Consider the following 16,017-nt stretch of genomic DNA (forward strand, 5'->3'; position numbering starts at 1 on the left):
GACTCCAGTACCAAAGGTTTTGATTTGTGGCTGTCAGTTTCAACAGATTTTACAATTCAAATATATTACTAAAATAATCTTCTTGATGATTTCAGAATTAAAACTTATTATTTCTCTGTTCCAAGAAATAGTGACGGTGCAATTCAGCTCCATGTTTTAGGCACTTAGTGTGGGGTTTTAATTATTTTTCCTTAATTCAAAGGTCTACCCTTGAGCTTCTAATACTTCTTCATAATGTCTATAACAGGCTCTAGAGAATGTCTCTGCCCTTCTGAAACAGTTCTGGAAGCCAGGTGAAATCTACTAAGAAATCTCAAATGCTACAGAGCACCATCTGTATTCAACTTAATTGAAGCCCTAAATTAAATGTACATACATAAAAATAGCTAAATTCATCTAAATTACTATGCTGGTTAGTGAAGATCTAGGAATTAATTTGTCTAAACATAATTGGTAATGGAATTTGACATGTCAGATGCTATTGAAGACATCTGTGCAGGGTTGTTACTTATGACACAGAAGCACTAATTATATCCCTCTGTAACAGTAACTGAAACTACTCAAGGAAGTCTAGTACATCTCAGTGCCACGAGACATAGTTGTGTCAGTAAATGGGCTCTGCCGCGGGTCAGTAAAATCAGTGGAAACTGAAGAGACAGACAACTAACCAGATGTGTCTGCATCAAGATAAACTGATCCCTATCTCCAGGCTATAGACTGCAGTTAGCACCTGAGGGAGGCCAGGGGAGGTGTTCTTTCTCTCGGGATTAGCAGCTAGAGCTTTGTGAATGCAGCCACTCTTTTTTGCTTTGGAAAGTGAACAAGCCTCAGGTGAGACATTACAAGAAATTAATTTGGGCTACAGTGAGTAATAGAAGACAACACTGATGAACAGTTTTATGAGTTCTTACAGGAGAAATATTAAATAATAATACATGGATCATTAGATGTTAGAGGTAGTGTACAGTGAAGTAGAGTAGGAGCTCCAAGAATGAAAATAAGGAAATTTAGCCAACAACTTGGGTATTTAATTCTTCCTGCATATGATCTAGAAGGTTTAATCCTACATTTATCTTATTATCATACTTAGACCAATTTTTACCTTATTATATTAAATGCTGATTGTGCAGGGTATATACAAGCGACTGATTTGGAACCATAATATGTAATAAATTTTCATGCAAGATTTTGTCACTGATGGAGAAATTCTCTGGATATTTTAGGTATGTCAGGTATTATCCTTGGTTCTTTGGATATACAGAAGATGAAGAGGGTTAAGATTATTGCAGGACGGAGGTGTTAACTGAGAAAGGTGTTAATTGAGAAAGATAAGAATAATGAGAGAAGTATGAGTTATTCTCCATTGCACCTGTAAATATTTTCAAAACTTTCCTGCAAACTAACCCACAAACAATTATTTTAGAGATCAAAATATTAAATTAATTCATGAATACAATATTCAGAATAAACTGTGGAAAGAATGAAGCATAAAGGATTGGGAAATCCATTGCTACCAGGTGATCAGCCAGATGGTAAGTACTTGTCACAGTGGGACAGGAAGAAAAGATGCAACATTGCACTCTTATGTGCGGGATTTTGACCTCTGTAAATTAGGACACTAATTTTACAGACTTAAAAACTTGGTAGTTTTTGGATTTGTGGGGTTTTTTGTTTGTTTTATTTTTTCTAAGTAAAAGAATTATTATTATTATTATTATTATCGTTATTGTTATAATTATCATTATTTTTAATGAGGGGAAAAAGACAGAATACAATTTCAAAAACTGAATTCTGCTTCTGGACAAGATGGACAATCACCTTTATGGATTAAATCATATATCTGAATGTTCCAGGAAGAATTTTTGTAAAGAAATATACTTTTATATTAGTCAATAATGTTAAAGAACAAAGATGGAATGAAACAGTCTAACTGACAAAACCTGAATCATATTCGTAAGTTAGCAATATTTTCTAAAATCTCATAAGAGCAACTATCACCAAAATATATGCCTGAATTTCAAGAGACAATATCTAGTTACAGAAAGTGTAGTGGAAGTAGTATATTGAGTTACCTCTAGATGTCTATATATGCTTCACTGCCATAAATACTGTTAGAAGAAGTGAGGAGCTATAGACCAAAAGCCCAGACAATCGATGTCTGAAGCCCATTGAATTTAAGAGCCAAATATATGTCCTCAAGAGTTGAGGGCTTAGAGCAGCAGTGATTAAGTAATTTAATTTGAGTTTTCTGTAATGCCCATGAGAAGCTTAATAGGAAGAACTTATTTGCATTCTCTTCCATGGTGAGCTGCAAGCATTTGTTATAAGTGATATAAATAAATCTCATCACAAATTCACACTGATTTCATTTTTCACCCTGAACTGTCTTCTCATTTGTCAATTGCATTGAATCAAGGAACACTGACATCAAAATTTTAGACAGTTCCTCTGTGTGTTTGCAATAAGGAAATTGTCAGCTTTACCCACCCTTATCCTCTCTCCCTATTTGGCATTGTAAAACCAATAAATATTTGTATTTAAAGGTAATTTTGGGAGAACAAAACAAAAATATAATCATCTAAAGAATTCATAGTTTAGTCTCTTACAGACTAAAATCTTCATTAATAACAAAAAGCTTTTGAAAATGCAGATTACCTTAATTGTGGTCATTTTATGGAAAATAAATTATAATAAGAAACAAGTAATCCATTCTAGATTTAAACTTAATTAAATTAACAGAGTGTAATCCCTGTGTAAATTTCAGTAAGACTGACATGAGACTACTTGAACATGTTCATGAAGCTAGTACCTGTGAAAAGTTCCTGAGTGAAATATCCGCAAAGATGTATTCAAAGATAAATGATGGCAATGGACCAACTCTAAACTTTCTTTTAAAATGCAGAGGCATCTTTCCAATACTTGCTGTATATCTTCTCATATGTTTGTCCAAGCCTTCATTTTACTAAATTCTGCCTACATTCCTATTTCTATTTCTTTCCATTTTAATTCCCCTTTTTCTTACATTTTCCATTCATCTGCCAAGTACTTCTTTCCTCAGAAATAACTACATATGTTACTAAACAGAAGGGATAGAGTGGGATTCTCCCAGTGAGGCTAGGAAGAAGTAGATAGAAATCTTACAATTCTTGTGAGAACAAGAACCTTCTTGACCTGCTTGCACAAGATAAAGATTAGGATGAGGAGGGGTGTATTTATGGAAATAGGCATAATCCAGTGAATCAAGTCTTTCATACAGTTTTCCTTTGAACTGCTTGACAGCTCCATTTTATTTGATTTTTGGAATATTTTATTCTATTCTTTCACGGAAATTTTAGAGTTTTTTCTACATCATGTGGAGAGAAAGAGAAGCTGAGACTGCATCTTTGTTGCTGGTAAACAGCTTGACCAGCCTGAACTATTGAGAAATAACTGTATAGTGATTATGCAAATCAGATAAGCTCAACCAATGAGCTTGCAGAGAAACGCATAGCTTAGGAAAAACCCGTACAGGTACACATCAATAGCTGTTCAGTTACTCTGAGTTCTGATTGGCTGGAGCATGTCTATTTCTGCGTGTTATTCTTACACTGGTGAAAAGCTGAGACATACAAGACTGATTCTCAAAATATTTGGAAAATTATCTTGATTGCCTAAAGAGTTTGGCTCTTTAAATGCACAAGAGATAAATTTAGCCACCAAATTTAACCTTTTTCATGGACTAGAGTAATGCCTTTTCATTTATTACTGCTTACAGCTGCAGTTCAGTTGAGAAGGTGCACAATTAATAGCATAAAATGCATTTGGAAAAATTATACCAATTCAAGAGGAAGTTATTGTCCATGACTATTACTAAAAGGTTAACAAATTTGTTATTTAAATTATTTGAATATTCTGTAAGATTCAATTTTCACCTAAGGACTTCTGTAGAATACGAGTTTTACTTCATTTTAATATCTTACAGTATTCATTTTATATGGAAACTGGTTTGAAGAAAAACTGAGATTATCCAAAGAGCTTGTGTACCAAACACTCTGAAATCCAGTATCTTCAAAAAGAATCTTTGCAACATTTATGAAATACCAGCAGTTCCCAAATCCCTAGCAACACATTGAAACTAAACCCCTGTTAGAAGCAGCAGTAAACTTGTCTGGTTAAAGACCAGTACTCCCAATGCCATGTTACCCTCAATAACAGAATTGCAGGCAAAGGACTTTCAGCATTGGATTCCAAGTCTTCAGATAACAAAAGTGACATGAATTGTATTTGCTAGCCTTGAACTTTGTGCTGATTTGTCAAAATACTAAATATTTCAGGTTTTTAATCATACAATAATTATATACTTTGGCTGGATCAGCTGCTTTGGGTCAAGAAGAGAGCTCTGCCAGTGGTATCAATGGGCTTAGGAATATCTTAACATCTAATTTTATCCTATAATTAATCACTATTTTTATACTTCTAATTACTTAGGTGGGATTAAGGATCCTTTTCCTGTGGCTGTATGTATAAGGGTCTTGCTAAGGAGAGGCTATTGCTGAAGAAAGTTAAAATTAGCAGAAAAAGGATAACCCAAAAAATCCAAGGAGTCTTTGAAAAAAAATACTAAGTTTCTGAAAAGTTCTAAGTTCATTGCTAGATGCTATTAATAAATTTTCACCTAATAAAATAAATTAAGTTGAAATTGTCTACATTTCTTTTTAGGTGTTTGTTTCTTTTAAACAAATGGGAGCCTGTATTTATCCCTTAATTATATGTTGTAACACAAAGTTTACATCTCTAACAGTGGTAAGTAAGAAAGGGTCTGTTAAAATTAAACTCATAAACTTTCCAATCCCTTCTGTAATACTCATGAAGCTTTGGAAAAATAGATTTAAAAAAAAAGAGAAAAAAAAGAAGAAATACTTCTCTAATATTCTAAATATGACAAGAGCTACAGATAGATGTAGCTGCCTGAGGATTTATTGGTGCAGATTATATCAACAAAGAATTAGAGGATAAAGCCATAACAAATGTTACTTCTCATGGGATCAAGAATAGTAGTGTGTTTTAAAAGCCTAAAAATCCTGTTGTTTTTTTTTACTGATTAGGGTGTTTTTGATTGATCAAGACAGCTGTGTAGCAATTTTGACTTCTTTAGGATTTTAAGAATGTATACCTTTTGATTTAATTATGTTCAGCATTATAAAATAGCATGTCTTATGAATTTTCTACATGTTAGAGGGGGGAGACATGACAGGATTCCTGGAACCTGGGGTGGATCTCCATCCTGGCCAGTCTGTGCAGATTCTCAGCACCATGGTAGTCTTCCCATCCCAGCTGGATCAAAGGGAGACTGCCGTGGTTCCCTGTCCCCATGTACAGCTACTCTGTAGGCTGGAGATGTTTTCCCACAGGCACACACATGGCACAAGCAACGCTGGGCACACATCCCAGCACAGAGAACAGTGCCTGTCTCAGCACCCACAAGAACACAAACAGCACAGATTAGTCCTTTTCACCCTCACTGAATGACCAGGATGGAAGTTCCATATTGGAGTGTATGCATCTCCCTGGAAAAACACAGTGTCTCCAGTAATTTAAAGCCTTCAGTTCACCCAGTACACCCAGACCCTTATCTCATCCTTCAGACCTATAGTTTATCCATCCAGCAGCTGGCACTCAGACACCTTAACTTAATGCAATTTAACTTGAGGTGACCTTCCCTAACACTCACACATGAAGTCCTATGGTCTAGAGTTTAGATAAGACAACTAGAAATTCATATGAATATATAGGATAAACTACACTGGTTAAACAGGGCTCAGCCAGACAAGCATATCAACCAGTACTTGCTCAACTATGACCAATCCTTATGTATGCCTTTTACCCTCTTTTCTTCTGTATTTATTCATCTTAATTAATCTTCAGCCTTCCATTCACCCCACTTCTATTCTTTCCCCTAAAAATGTCATAATAGTTCCCATACAGTCCCAGAGTACTGCCTACCATGTTCCAAATTTCAGTTCCTCCTCCATCCCATGGTTACTTCTGTATCCCTTTAGTTTGTATGACATTATGAGAAGAAATTCTTTTTTTGAATCATCCTAGTGGTTCTCCTGTGATAATCCTGAGAGCAGCCAATTTCATACACTGTTTTTACAGATTAGGTTACTAGGATTCCTTCATCTGTCATTTTTTCTCTGATTCTCTTGTAGAATATTTTTGGTGCTTAATTTGCCTAGCCATTAGTAAAATAATCTAATATTAAATAGAGAAAAGGAAAAAAAAAAAACACCCACCACAAAAAGACCCAAAAAACCAACCAACCAAACCAACCCCAAAACACATTGCAAAAGGCACACAAAATCATGAAGAAATAAAATAATGATGTAAATCCCTAAGATGCACAAAGAAACTGAAAGCAAACCTGAACTTCTGGAGACAAGGGGATGTGTTTTATGACAGCCGTATGTGTTCCAAAACTAGCATGCCTTTAATTACCTGCTTAAAACTGATGCTGGTAAATCTCACAAAAAAAATTGAAATAAATTGGTGTAGCTTGCTAACTTCTGTGGGTTTGCCAGCAGTAAAACAGAAGCCCCCCACATACAGTCTTCTCCCTATGACATGGGATTCATTTTGGGATCAGGCAGGAGGAAAATATTTTCTTGAATAAATAATAGCAAGTGACTTTGAGAAAACTGAATTGTTGGACAGACAACCCACAGCTTCAGGAAGTCCACAACCAGTCTCCTTGAAAGCAGCCTACGTAATGTGATATTTGATGCAAATATATAGAGAAAAAAGTGCTTTTTTTGAGTCAAAGCAAGACAGAAATTTTACCCTATTTTAGTGTTATTAATTCATGGAGAAAAGAAAATACAATACTGAAGATGCAGTTATTGTAAGAGTTTAAGCAGAAACTGCATTAGAATGACTGAAGAAATTGTGAGGAAACATGGATATCTAAACTGTGGAGAAAAAAAAGATAATCATACAATAAGGGTTTTTTACCTTGAAGACCTCAAAGCTGCAGCTTTGAGGAATGGGGAACCAAGATTATTGAGTCCATTTAAGTTAAGATGACTTAAGCTAATTGAGTTCTTGAGTGGCCATATAGGGTATATGATTGATTTGCTCTTGATAGAGACTTCAAATCAAATTGAATGATGCATGTAACAAGGTGCTCCTTGCTCTCATTTGGAACAGTATTTCAACTAATTTATGTGTATTTACAGAAACAGTGGTTCCTCCTTGCAGCAAAGTCACTTGACTCTTAGGTACGCTGAACTGCATTTTTGACAAAATTACCTTTCAAAACAGAGCAAATTGGTTTTTCTGAGAAAATGTCCTGTTAATGATTTGAGCTATTTAACCAAAATAAACAGGAAATGCTCTTTCAGGTTATTTAACTAAAGAGGTAGGATGGGTGTTGGGGTGTGATTAGGTTTCATCTTTTTCTGAAAGGACAAATGGCCACAGCTGCAGATGATTCAGGATGAGTCAGCACTGCCTTGCTGCTTGATAGCTTTCTCAAAGAGTTCAAGGTTTACAAAATAAAGAGCCAGGAAGGAGTCATTCCTTAGTAAGGTCAGTTAAGTTTCCGCAAGACAGCATCTATCCATGGCATGTGGCTCTGCTTCACATCTTGAATAGTAAATGGATGTTTTGGACATAGGTTGTATAACATATGTCGTCTAATCAATTCTTTCAGTGCAGGTCTACAAGGTTTGGTGACACTCCAACTTCTTTTGTTTTCTATTTGTTTAGCATTCTAGAGACTAATCAACTATCTTCAATATATAATTATTCTGACTAAGAGCTCTTGTAATCTCTAGCTGTCATTTCAGTGAAATCTGTGTCTTTAAAGAAATAACAAAAGCTTGTTATTATCCAATACACATGATATATTCTCAGCAGAGATGCAAAAAAATACTAGAGCTAATATAATAACAATTTTTTTTCACACAGTATTTTTAAAAAATAAATCTGGTTTAAAATGGACTGTATACATGAGGTCAGAATTATTAACTAAAAATAGCCATAGTATCCCAAAGTCCTCCTCTTAAATATCAGCTTTTGCCATGGAATTAAAGACAAGAAAAAAAAATATTTTCAGTGAAAAATTATATTTGACTAAATATTCAGATGTTCCTTGCCTTACTTGCAAGGAAGAACCCGTATGCTACCTTACAATAAAGTTACTGTAGAAGTTCTTGGGGATCCACAGCACAGAGTCACTGACATCAGTGCTAGGGATTACCCAAGAGCCATGAAATTACTCCTGCTGAGTAGCTAGCATCTGCTTGGTCAGCCTTTGGGTAGGTGGTGATGAATAATCACATCTGACTTGGAAACCCTAACACCCTCACTTCGTTGTGATGGAAAGGATCACATTGCAAGGTGTGCTACAGAACACGGGGTTGCAAGATGCTTCTTTAGGCTGCTTGCAGCTTCCTACAGGATTTTGGGTTGTGGGGATCAGCTTGTGGGGGTCAGTTTGAAGAAGCAGGGACCAGGATTGCATGAGGGCCAAGATCTGGCTGAAGAAGGCCAGAACTAATTGTCCAGGAGCATCAAATGCAGGGGTACAAGGAAAGGTAGGCAAGCAGCCAAGATTGGCCACAGGGTGATGCCCTCAGCTGCCAGAGCATTGTCCTGTCATAGATGAACAAGGTGAGCAGAATGGGGCTTCATCCAAAGTCTAGAAATCTTCAAATGCAAAATAGGAATTCAGGTCTGACGTGCAGCCAGAAATCCAGTCAGTCCAAGTCCACTGGTGCTTTTGGGGCCTTGACACCAAGAAGTAATTGAAAGAGAGTGTTAGTCACTTCTATCTTTCTTGGTCTTGCTCGTGCTCTTCAGAGTAGCATATCAATAAAAGCAAAGTTCTCTTTTGAGTCTACGGTCTACCTTATGGATTTTTATTTTTGTCTCCAAGAAAGAGATGTGTTTTCTTGCTGAGTTGCAGAAATGAAACAGCATGATGCACAAAATATCACAGCAAAGTACAAAACATGGTACACAACCTGGCTGTTGATTTCTGTTGGCTTTTTATGTTGCTCTGGAAGGGTGCATTATCAGAATGTAGAAAGTTACAATCACCACTGCTTTTCCATGGATTAATAAAATAGAATAACAGTCTGAAGGGCTGAAAATCAGTAGACAATTTAATTTCAATTGATTATGAGTTGGAAATTATTCCATATTTGCCTTTAGCTCTTCTACTAAGATTGTTTGAAATGTCTGGTTGTTGTGTCATCTAGCATAATCACTCTATTATCTTCCACCGACCTGTAATAAATTTCCACGGCCAGCTAGTAAAAATGGGCTTTTAACTTTTCATACTGAAGTAGATTCTCGCAGGCTTACTGCTGTGCTTTAGCCTTGCTTGTTCTGTTGTAGTAAAATAGTAGTCAAAAAAATAAAAAGAAACATAATCTCAAGAAAATTTAGATTTTTTTTTATTTACATTTTAAATCATTTGCAGAGCAGTGATACAGTCAGTATTTCTCTTGTGCTAGACATTTACTACTAGAAATAATTGCATGTAATAATTGCATGTAAACAAAACTAATTGCTTAGGTGTCTACAAAAGATTTTACTGATTTTTAACCTTGTTTGAATGCATAATCTTATTATGGTGATGTTGTGGCTAACTTCTCTCAAAATTATCTGGCTGACCTAAAAGAGAGAAGATCTAAAGTGAAGCTGTTTGGTTATAATGTAGGTGATCACAATACTATTTCCTGTTTGTACCTGTGCTTCAGACTTACGGAAATGACATTCATGGACCACTTCTAGGTAACAGATGTCTTTCTTCTAAGGAAAATAAAACAGAAATTGGAGGATACATAATATTAATTGATTATAAAACAGAAATGAGTAGCATGAGGTACTAGAATGGCTTCTAGTTTTGCAGGATACATGTCTTCTCTACCAGAATCAATCTCTTGTGATTTTAAAATCTTTACCACTGCTCTCCAGTCCCTGGAGAAAGTCACCTAAGAAAAGATTCCATGTAAATGAGCAAACTGATGAAGTAAACTCAATCAATAACTTACTGCATGAGTTAAATGTGTGAATTTCTAAGTTTAATGAAAACCTAGCCAACATATTCATGAGTCTTGCAAGCTATTTCTTATCTCTTGAAGTAAATATGTACTCAGCTGGTTAGCAATATAGATTTTACTGACAGTTAAAGACAAATCACTTCCTGAATACAGTCATCACTGTAATTTGAGAAACCCTAAATAGGACCTCCCTTGGTCATGGGTTTTCCATCCCTAGATGAGAGTGTTAGGCTGAGAAAGTCTACTAACAAGGATAGTCAAGGACAGCACTGTGTTCCAGAGACATTCATTCTCTTACAGTGGCTATAGAGGGAGTGTAAGTATGTCAGCCCAGATAAAGACAACTCCATTTGGACAGAAATATACCACACGTTACATCTAGAGTAGCTGTCATATAGAAAAGAAAGAGAGGGTCAAATTATGTTCCGGGATATGAAAGATTGATTTGAACTCCTACTTTTTTTGCCTGAATAACTACAAGCTCTTACATGTCCCAGATGCTCTCTGGGTTGAAAGATATTAGGAATTAGGACTTTCTCAATATTTATTATTCAAATTCTTTCAAGTTTTGTAAAATATTGAAAAGCAGACAAGCAAATGAAGAGAAGGACTCCATAGCCTAGTGGCAACCCACTGGAATGGACTCAGTGTGTACCTAAACTAGTAAATTAATCAGACTTGTGACCTTCCATTAGCAAAACTGTGAACACTTAGAGAACAATCCAAATCTATGTTAAATTCTCTTCTTTTCTGTAACTAGGTAACCATATCCAAACTATGTATTAGGAAAGATGCCTTGTCATAAATGCCAAGGTGTGTCAGGACATTATTTGTGATTGCTGACTGGTCTAGGAAAAAAAAACAGACCAGGATTCTTCCAATTTAATAGCTATATTTGAGCATCTAGGAAGCTAGTTGCAGTTCCTGACACCAGTTTAATTTACTAATAATGACACAATCTCGTGTTACATTCTGTATTTCAGGGATACATAAAAAATACAAATGTTTTGTTAAATATATCTTATACAAAGTAGAATATCGCACATGCCACCTGTATTCACATTTTGTCCCTAATTTTTATCTACCTAATTTTAAATCACTTCTATCCTTGTTTCAGAGAATTTATCTACTAAGATCTTTATATTCTTAATTGGGCTTTGAACTTCAGAAAGAAACCAGCACAAACCAGAATGCAATATTGCACAGGGAAAGAGGCTTTCTCAGGAAAGAACTTGCTCTGGGACTGTGCACAAACAAAACCAGCAAAACCTAAGTGGCACAATGGGTTAGCACATTAAGGAAGGTCTTTTTCTGTATGCCACATAACATCATGCTTCTCAAAGGAAAAGGGGGTAATAATGTGACAGTGGTGGTTTAGAGAGTGGGAGCTCCCTGAAGAGCAGCCTTGGGGCATAGAAGCCTGTCACAGTCACCTACCAGCTCCTGGAAGCTGCAGCTGAAGTTAGGTCTGAACAACTGCTAGACCAGTAGTGCCAGTGCTGGGCTTGTTGGTCCATACTCCTTGATGTGTTTTCAGCTCAGATGCAGGTTACAGCCAGGTTGCACCGTGAAGCTGTATGTTACCAACAGCATTCCTACTCAAACCTTTCTCCTAAGGGAGAGTTTTAGCACGGTAGCTTCTCTACTTCACACACTAGTAGTCTTGGTTGTTCACAGTAAAAAATGTAATGCTGTCTTTCCTTATAAAACTCTTTTTTTTTCCTGTGCAGTTATGGAACACTAGTTTCATTAAGCAACAACAGGCAAGAACAAGTCACTGGTGTAGATGTAAGGTATGTTAGCATCTCAAAGTTATTCCACTGAGAATCTGACAAAGACTCTAATGTGAAGACTCATGCTGAAAATTCTTAGATGAGATAATCACTGACTTGAGAATGAAAGAAAAGTACAAGATAAAACAAAATCTGTTGTTTGCTGAAGGCAGATAGAACATATAGCACAAGTGAGAAATTATCAGAAATACTTTTTGCTTCATGCTCTGAATTAATTTAAAATTTGGAACAGTGAGCCTACCTTACTGATACTCTGCTTTTTATTCCAGGCAACTCATCTTCAACAACCAGCAGAATCTTTCTAAGTAGCAGAAACTTCTAAAGAGAGTCACTTCTGTACTTTGTTATGCTTGATTACACAACTCTTTGTGTATTTTGTCATGTATTCATAATGATAGTTTTTCCTGTTGTCATCATAACATTGGACCTTAATCACGTAGCGTGGACTCCCATGGTGAATTAAATATAGAGTGAATGTACAGACCAGTCACCTGCAATTGGATGAAGTTCAAGGATTTGGATTAGTGAGAACACACTGTGCAGACATGGGTCACAAGTTGTGCAGAATTCTTACCCTCTACAAGGCTGAAACACTATTTTCTGGATATATTTACTCATTTTATTCCTACCAATAAATATTTTTAAGTTACAAAACTGTTCAGAAAATGTTTGACTTTTGAAAAAAATATAGGGGAATGAACAGCTGAGGGATGTACAATGAAAATCCTTGTAAGGCATAACATGATTTAAAGAAATAATTTGTGAGATGAAAAATATGTGAGTGTATCAAATGTGCATCTAAATGTGTTAGTAGTGGAACAACAAGAACAACTTATCCATATTGGAATAAAGGATGCAATTCCTTTATTGTATTTTTAATGTATTTTTTAAAGTATTTATATCTAATTGTTGTAAGGAAATATACCAGTGATAACTAGATATCCCTACTGATGTAGGGATAACTTCACATATTTTGCATTAGTTCTAAATCGTTGTATAATATGTCCTTGCAGCATAAGCAAACACAGCAACAAGCCATACAAACTACAGTGAAATTATAGCTTCAACTGCCTGACAGTTCTCATCTTACCTTCCTTGCTTTTATCATTATTTTAATTTTAAATGGGCTGATCTGGAGAAAGTATCTAAGCAGACAGTTGTCAGAAATGTGCTCACCACTGTAATGCAGTTGAGAGTTGGAGACTGAGTATTTGCAGCTTGGTGCAATATAAAATATTCCCACATTAAAGTGAAAAAGAAATCAAAGTTGGAGAATATTTTATAAGTTGTAATTCACTCTTTAGAGTTTACATTTTAGAAATAGTAAAAGCAGAAAAGCAATAGCTAAGGACTATGCCAAAACCTGGAACTAAAAAAGACACTGAGATGAAATAGACTCTGAAACTTCAGATCACATATGTGAACTTTCCAATTAACATTCTAAACAACCTGGAACAATTGATTCTGCTGAATCAAAAACAGTAAGATTAATTAGATTAAAAATAACAGGATACTTAGCCAAACACCCAGCAAACTGATGTTTTATTTCTAAGTACTTTCTGCCAACAAACTACAGTCTTTTCTGGTGACATTTCCAGTGTTATTGTCATTCAGGGATTCAATTAGCAAACAAAAAAATCTGAATTTATGTGGATAATTAGTATACTTTGAATTCAGAAGTAGCCATTCACACTTGCAGAACTTCAGGGAGTAGAAGCAAAAACTTAAAGAAAAGAATAAGAAACTGTCATTATTATTTCAAAACTATGTAAATCCAAATCTATCCAAAGAAGACTAAAAAATATATTTTTAAGACCTCATAGTAAGTCCCCATTAGATCAGAAGATGCCTGCTTTTATTCTTATATCTTAGAAAATGCAAAGGATTTCTAAAGGAATGGTGAATGTATAATAGATAGGTGTTTGTGCATGCCATACAGTAAACACACATCTGTAGTTGACTTGTTACCACACAATTCTCTCTCTAAATTTTCCCTCATTTGGTGGATATAGCCACAAGTACTTCTCATATATAGAAGACCTTTTTTATCCATTTATATACTTTCAGAGTGGCTCAGTGCTTCTCAGTATTTGTAAGTAGGTTGGATTTTACTGATGGGACAGATGAGTAGGAATGATCATGATGCAAGGGTGAGGATAAGATTTTGAGTAGAAAAAAACGTCTTTGAAAGAATACTGGCATTTCAAGATTCTTCTAATATGGCTGGGTTTTAACACATAGTTTTGGATATATATGGTAATGAAGGATGTCAGTGATTATGAGAATTTCTTTTCCTTGCCAGCCCTTCCGCAGAGATTCAATTCTCTCATCTTCCTCTCTATTCTCCATTGCAAGGTTGTTTAAATGCCAGAAACAACCCCTATTTATTTTTGTGTGTACCATGAAGGTGGGATTCAGGCTGCCTCTAGTTCTACTGCACAAAAAGAAAAATAAAGCCAAGAAAGAGCAGTTCTGATACTTCAGGGTTTTCTACTCTGCTTTCCTCAGCATTAAAGGTGACATGGTTAAGGACAAATGGAGAATATACACAAACACAAAATCCTTTCCTCCTCCTTCAGCAGAAAGAGCGATGGTCTGTGCAAATAGAATGTGAGGAAAGAAGAGGGTTCAGTCTAAGCAGACCCAATCTTCTCAGCCAAAGGTGAAATAGTCAGGTGACTGCATTAAAAAATGGGATACTTTGGTCCTGGTTTTAGTCAGACATATTTATTTTTTACATATCATAACTCGCTTCTTGGTATCCCTTGTCTCTCTCTCATGTTCCCATTTATTTCCACAGCAAGTAAGTTAATCTTACTCGCTTATTTCTAAAAGCAGACTCTATCTAGAAAATAGCTACTATACAAGTCTCAGCTAGCATATTTGTTAACTCTTCTTATTACCACTTGGTTGTTCCCTCTGGTGACAAGTTTCTTGAATAATATTCAGTTGTTAGGTTTAGAATATGACTTCTGCTTTTCCAGACTAAATTTTAATCAGTAGCATAGGCAGAAGGCAGTTTCTTGAATCTTAAATCTGTGTGAAAAAAATAGTGCAGTCAAGGACTTGTGCTTGAAAGTATTAAAAATATGGAATGGTTGTGGTGTGGGGCTGGAGCTCCATAAAATAATACTATAGAGTTAACGAATACCTGGTGGCTCATCTAATTCTGTTGAGTATTTGAACTCTGTAATTTCTTCCTCTTGCAGATACTCAAAGGCTCTATGTGTGTGCTCATCATTGAAATTTCCATGTCAGTGTTTGCAGTCCATTCTGCTCATTAATTACCTCATGACTAAATAATCTGTCCCAAGTTTGTCATGCATATTCTTTGATTTTCCAGGATAAGATCCAACTTTTTAACACTCCAGAGTGTTTCTGTAACATTTCTTTCTTATTTTAAAAGTCTCATGGACTAGGATCTTACTTTGTGTAAAGATGACTTTCTAAGCTTATTGGCAATTTTTTATGAATGTCACTAACAAATAATAAACATATTTTTAATATCAAAGGTCAATTTCTTACCAGTTTTGCATTGTTTGATAATAATTTATACTTATATAGGATAAGTATAAGCTACTAACATAAATTGGAATAATTTTATAACCACTTAACACAGGGGTAATAGGCCATAAATAGTGCAAGGTAATGGAAATTTAGGTGATAGACATGCAATTATATTAAAAGAATCAATAAAAGCTCTTCCAAATTACAACCATGGCATAAACAAAATAGAACAAAATCAATAAACTTAAAAATACCCTTCATTGTCCTTTAAAGTGCTAAGTAAAAAGAAAAAAATCTTACATCATAACTTTAAACCCAGAAAAACCTGAGCTGCATTACACAACTGAGATGATACTGATTTCCAGAAGCATGCATACAATATTGCAACTCCTTTTTAACACTGATGTCAAAATTGAGGTTGAAGGTCCCACTAGATTTCAATTGTTGTTGTTTATTAAAAAAAAAAATAAAAATTCTACGTTTGGGTTTATAAGCCTAAGTTAAGTGACCACAAAATCGTTGTTACTTACCAAAACTAAAAATAAGATAGATAATTGCAGAAGAAAAAAAAAAAAAAAATGGGGGTGGGGGAGGGCATGGAGTGGGAGGTGAAAGAAACTCTTCCTATTAATTTTCTAATTCTCCATTTCACCATGCTTAGTAATTAG

The sequence above is a fragment of the Parus major genome, chromosome 1, assembly GCF_001522545.3.
Source record: "Parus major isolate Abel chromosome 1, Parus_major1.1, whole genome shotgun sequence".
In the NCBI taxonomy this organism is placed as follows: Eukaryota; Metazoa; Chordata; class Aves; order Passeriformes; family Paridae; genus Parus; species Parus major.